At 38.0% G+C, this 6,649-nt stretch overlaps 1 non-coding gene across 1 annotated transcript; it reads right to left on the minus strand.

Annotated features, from left to right (window-relative positions):
- Positions 1 to 1,593: 1,593 nt before the first annotated feature.
- Trnav-uac (transfer RNA valine (anticodon UAC)) lies at positions 1,594 to 1,665 on the minus strand. The gene has a single exon. It is a non-coding gene; the product is annotated as a tRNA-Val (tRNA).
- Between the last annotated feature and the right edge of the window lie 4,984 nt (positions 1,666 to 6,649).

The following is a 6,649-nucleotide window of genomic DNA, read 5'->3' on the forward strand; positions in this document are numbered from 1 at the left end:
CTTATAGGTATACAGGGTGCAGTTACATCCCAACGCAAACTTTAAGGGTGATTCAGGCCATGAAATCAGAAATCTGAATCATTTTGACGACGTAATTATCATGGATAAACTTGTTGAAAGTCAAAATGATTCTGAGTTAATATCAGGTGGAATTTTCTGACGCAAAATTCATGTATTTCTTATTTTTTTAATTAAGTGTTTTCAATTCTACACTTTTGCCATTTAAAATTTCTCCAGATATTAACTCAGAATCATAAGCCGAATCATCTCTTTTAGTATTTGCTACGATGTCACTTACACTTACGGGTGTTAGTGACACCGTAACGAAAACTTTGGGGAATGATTCAGACCATAATCCAGAGTTGATACTTAGTGAAATTTCATATCGGAAAAGTCACGTCAACTTAAGTGTTTCTTTTTTTAATTATTTTACATCCCATACTTTTGCGATGAACCACTTTACACCAACTCGAAATCATGGTCTGAATAATTCTTCAAAGTGTTTGTTATGACGTCATGAGCACTCTGTATAATGTACCTCTAGGTGAATATCATTGTCATTGTTTCCAGTGTTGCGTATATACTGGGTTGGTAGGTAATCTTTTTTTCTCGTGTCTGTTGTGAGGTCACTGTTTGACTTTTTTAACAACCCTGGTGTCAGGGTTGCTATTGAGCCGACAAGGACCCCTCAAATGGCTCCTATAACGACTACATACTAACTTAGGTAAATAGAAGCCGGTACTGACTGTTACCACCTATACAATACAAATATACTTTATTGTACGAACATCAAAGAACGTATCACCAACGTGCCCTCCAAAGCACGGATCATCTTACTTTTGGTCAATAGGCTACTTTTTACGAAATGTAAAACGAAAGTTTTCTTTATAGTTTGCATGAAAATACTGTCCTGTGACGTCATCAATAAAAGCGGTCAAACGTCGTACTCATTGTTACTTAATTCATAAATAAAATTCGAAAATAAATCGGAAAGTAAAATGAGATTGATTTTCGATCATCTTAGACTGGTTTCTATTAAAAAAAAATAAAAAAAAAATTGACCCAGTCAAATACTCGGGTGATCAGCCTACAATGTCCTAACCAAACCACGTGAGGTAGTGTACGGTCACGAGCATTAATATGTATACACTTTGGTACCATGTCACATTAACTTTTTTGACAAATTGAACTCTAAATCTCACTAAATGTCAAATATGTTAGTGCGACAGAGTCCTAAAGTGGGTACATTATATTGCTCATGACTGTACATCTGAATACATTTTAACGTTGGCGTGACCGCAGTTGCGCCACCGCGGTGTGCTACTGAAATAGGGCCCCTCTTCTTCTTCTATCGTGTGGGTTGTGAGGTGGAGTACCAACCTCATCAACCCTGGTGTTAGGGTTACTATTGAGCCGCCAAAGGCCCCCGACATGCCTCATGTAACGACTACTTACTTACATCAGTAAGTAATAACCGGGACCAACGGCTTAACGTGCCTTCCGAAGCACGGATCATCTTACTTTTTGGACAATCAGGTGATCAGCCTGTAATGTCCTAACCACACTAGGGATCACAAAGTGATTTTTGTGATATGTCCCCACCGGGATTCGAACCCGGGACCTCCGGATCGTAAGCCCAACGCTCAACCACTGGACCACGGAGGCCGTCGTAGGGCCGTCGTAATAGGGCCCTTAGAGACTGCAAGTTGTCCTTGACCCACCCTATTCCAGATCACGAACGTTATTTAGTGTATAATAATATAGTGAGGAGCTCGGTGGCGCAGCGGTAAACGCGCTCGGTCTGCGATTGTTGAAGTTAGGCAACTTTCGCAAAGGCCGGTCATAGGATGGGTGACCACAATAAAAAAAAAGTTTTCATCTCGAGCTCCTCCGTGCTTCGGAAGGCACGTTAAGCCGTTGGTCCCGGCTGCATTAGCAGTCGTTAATAACCACCAATCCGCACTGGGCCCGCGTGGTGGTTTAAGGCCCGATCTCCCTATCCATCCATAGGGAAGGCCCGTGCTCCAGCAGTGGGGACGTTAATGGGCTGGTGATGATGAATATAGTGATATATGATAGGTGATGAAAACGTGTGCGGGGCTATATTTTGAAACAATTCATCTAAAAAGCAATGTCTTGGGGCACGGGAGTACCCCCGCCAAGATGAGCTTGTACTGTTACATTTAGCGCATTAAAAAGTAACAGGGTAATGTCATCAAACAAAAGTCAAATAGCAATACTGCTTTCTTAGGCAAATTGCGTCAATGTGGTTATTTTACCACCCAGAACCATAGAATAAGGAATAATACTACAGTCTATCAGAACTAAAAACCGTTAATTTACAATAGATTCTTACTTACTTTATTATTATGAAAATGATTATGTAGCGAAATTACAACTCTGACAGACATTTATTTATTACAGTTTAATGGCGATCTGACAATAAAATCATTCGGATTGCCTTAGCTGTCGAATATTATGGTGATTTTTATGAAGGCTATAAAGAATTGCTATTTCTGGAGCTCACCGTTGACGGTTGAAGCATTATTGCTTTCTATATAAAAATCTCTTTTATACGTTATATTGAAACATATAACGTAATATATTGACTATTAATAATATTTAGGGACCCCCCTCACACTAGCGTCTTTCGAGCATCGTCGCGACGTCTAAATCATGAGAGGATTATTAGCCATAAAACACCTCGCTAGCCAGGGTGTTTAGGTGAGTTTTCCATCAGAGCCTCGTTTGTTGTACAGCAGGATGCGCCGCGTGCAGATGAGGTTAACTCGGTGACTTTCAAATTCAAAAATATCTTTATTCAATAGATAACATAGTTACACTTTGAATCGTCAATTTTTACATAACGAACATCTCATCCGCCTAAAACTATTGCAGCTTCTCACAACCTGTATAGCCAAGGAAAAGAAGCTGCAAAAAAAACTTCGGCTCCAGGCCCTAGACGTTATTTAAAAAAATATATAAAATACGGTTATACAATAATACTAAGTGATATTGCTGTCACTTATGCCGGTAAGCAATGGATGAGACTTGCACAGGACTGGAAAGGGGGGCGGGAAGCAAAGGAGGCCTATACCCAGCAGTGAGTGGATACAGGCTAAGTAGTAGACCGCCTCCGTGGGCTAACAGCCTCCGTGGTCTAGTGGTTAGAGCGTTAGGCTCACGATCTGGAGGTCCGGGTTCGATTCCCGATGGGGACATTGTAGAAATCACTTTGTGAGACTGTCCTTTGTTTGGTAAGGACTTTTCAGGCTTGAATCACCTGATTGTCTGAAAAAGTAAGATGATTCCGTGCTTCGGAGGGCACGTTAAGCCGTTGGTCCCGGCTATTAGCCGTAAAAACACCTCCACCAACCCGCAGTGGAGCAGCGTGGTGGAGTATGCTCCATACCCCCTCCGGTTGATTGAGGGGAGGCCTGTGCCCAGCAGTGGGACGTATATAGGCAGTTTATGTAGTAGACTGATTTCTTTGAATATAATAAAAACATAAGTCTGCAAAACTAGGTACACTTTTAAAATAATAACTTTTCAAGTACACGGTAAACTTTCGAACTAATAAAAAGGACTCAAAATGTTACCCTCTTCTTCTATCGTGTGGATTGTGAGGTGAATTACCGAACCCATCAACCCTAAATGTTACTAATGTATAGTTTAATGAAAGAATGCTGATAAAATTATCTATAAAACGTTTTTTTTTATATATACCTTTATAATCTTTAACTTGTATAGTTTAGAAAAAGAAATTAAAGTAAGTACACGTAGTATTGCTGAAACTTATTTTTAAAAGAAAAAACGCTGTAATAATGTTCTAAGTATAGAGATACTTAGAACTTTATTACAGTGTGTTATTTTCATATTCAAGGTTCCAACTCTGATACATATACAGCGTACACCCGTCTGGGAAAAGATTTCCCCTCAACCGACCGGTGAGACTGCAGTGAGTATGCATACTTCGCCACGCTGCTTCATTGCGGGTTAGTTGAGGTGTTCTTACAGGCAATAGCCACGGCCAACGGCTTATCGTGCCCTCCAAAGTACAGAATCATTTTATTCTTTCGGACAATCAGATGACTACAATGTCCTTACCAAAGAAAGGACGTCACAGAGTAATTTCAACAATGTCTCCATCGGGAATTGAACCCGCGCCTCCAGATCGTAAGCCCTACGGTCTAAAAACGCAACCATGGAGGCTATTAAAACTAGAAAATATATTATAGATATAAATCCTAACATACGAATTCGTAATGTGGCCCCTGCGATACAATGCTTAGTGCAGGGACCGGCGCATATCTAGAGCATATCATATTATAGTTGTCTGTATTTTAATATTGTAAAATTGTAATTCTATGTTCAATTAACGATATTATTATTATTAAAAGTAATTGCGCAATGCCAACAAATGTGAAAAAGCAATATTGTTTTTTTAGAAATTGCTTTGATGAGGCCTTTTTAACCCCCCAGTTCTACTTACATAAACTCACGCCCGTAATCCCTAACGGGGCGGGCAGAACTGATGGCGGTTAAGTAAATTTGCTTTACTGTAAACTGAGGTCATTTTTACGTAAGCGACACTATATCCCAAAATAGCAATCCAACTGTTATGATAATATGTATTGCTGGACATAGAAAATTAAAAAAAAGAATGTTACCTTATTTTGACGTTATCTAAATTGGATAATTGGATAAAAAGTTATGATAAAAAAAAACGAAAAAGAAAAACTTTAAACGGCCTTTTCTCGAAATGGCCTTTTGGCGCTTACGTAAAGTTGCCTTTCCAGTGACGATATATATTGTGAAATGTATGGTGACAAGGGATCAGCCCATGGTATATAACAATTGTCCATCATCTGCGAAAGGGTGCAATCACTCTATCCTAATTACAAGTATCATCATCATCATCACAAATACAAGTATACAATAATAATAAATGCATGTGTAGCTACGTCAAACATTAGATACCAGCTAACGAAGACATAAAGTACGAGCAGACGAAAAAAAAGACCAACGTGAAACGTACTCCTACGCCGGCGAAAATTCGATATTCTCGATTGATGTAATTGGAGGCTTAAAGGAATTCATTTCCAATTTCCTATGATACGAGGTTTCCGCGTGTGATACGCCAGACACCGATAAATTTATTGAATTTTCAGAAGAATTTGTAATCTTTATGCATGCGATTTATTATATACTAAGCACCATATTCTGGTGCAGTTACCCTATATGCCTTCATACAATATTTTATTTACTATTTACTTTAGAAATAAGAATTTATTGCATACTAAGAAAACTTAATCAGCTACCTATTTAGTAACAAAGAACTAAAATCATAGCATAGTAAACGGCTTTATTACAAAGTATAACCTCTATTATTTTAAAGGCAATTTCTAGGTAAGTAAAATTATAGTTGTATTATATTGAATTTAATATCTAAATATATATATATATTTAGTTTTCAAAGTTTTATTGGCTTACAAAGTTAGCGCTTTTTGAACGTCAAAAAAATAAATAAATTACATATTATGTAACTAGCTGTAAAACTACTACCACATCGGATTCTGTAACGCTGAGGGAAAGACGTGGCCTGAAAACCTCCCAGCACAGGGCCCGAGTCCTACTGTTTCATGTTTTCCTTAATTATAATACAACTATAATTTTATTCATGGCATGTTGTCAAATGATTGGGTCGGTTCATTTATTTAATTTATGATCTATGTTCATCTCTTTACTACAAAACTTATTTACATCTTAAAAATTACATCAAAGGAAAGTCATGGTAATATTGACAGTGGTTTCAGATGACTTCATTAACTCAAGTTCAAGATGTAGTCTAGACAGGTAGACATCTTCAAGTTATTAAACTGTCTCAATTATTTTCAAAGCTTATTAGAAACTAAAATGGAGAGTCAAGCACTTTCTTACCTGGAAAATAATATGTTCCTATATTAAATACGTAGTGTATCATGGTGCCGATTCAAGTACAGTCACTAGTACTATGTATATACTTTGATACCATGTCTCATTAACTTTTTGAGAAATGTAACCGTAAGTCTCATTAAATGTCAAATATGTTAGTGCGACAAGGTTCTAAAGTGAGTACATGATATTGCTCATGACTGTACACACCATCTTATTTTACTTTAAGTCATACTTGTCATTTACTTATCCGCCGAAAAGGAAAGGGACGGGTAATTGACACGCATAAAACTTATGGAACACATGTAAATAGGAAGAATTTAAAATACCCCAATAACCCGACAGAATTAAATTGACAGCACATGTCAATCGGATTGCATATGAGCGAGATGCTTCATTTTAAAATTAACAGTTGTGAATCATTCGTCCCTTACCCCTTACCCTTACCCTTATTTTGGTCGGATAAGAAAATGACGGGTATAGTTTAAAATAAAATTGGGAGGTGTCTGCAGGAATCGGGGCCATTTGCTAGTAACCAAATTGTTAAAAAAATACAGCAACCCACACAGTACGGTAAGTACAGTCATGAGCAATATAATGTACCCACTTTAGGACTCTGTCGCACTAACATATTTGACATTTAGTGAGACTTACAGACTTGCGCTCGGTCTGCGATTGTTGAAGTAAAGCAACTTTCGCAAAGGCCGGCCATAGG

Source organism: Pectinophora gossypiella, chromosome 18 (assembly GCF_024362695.1).
Source record: "Pectinophora gossypiella chromosome 18, ilPecGoss1.1, whole genome shotgun sequence".
NCBI lineage: Eukaryota > Metazoa > Arthropoda > Insecta > Lepidoptera > Gelechiidae > Pectinophora > Pectinophora gossypiella.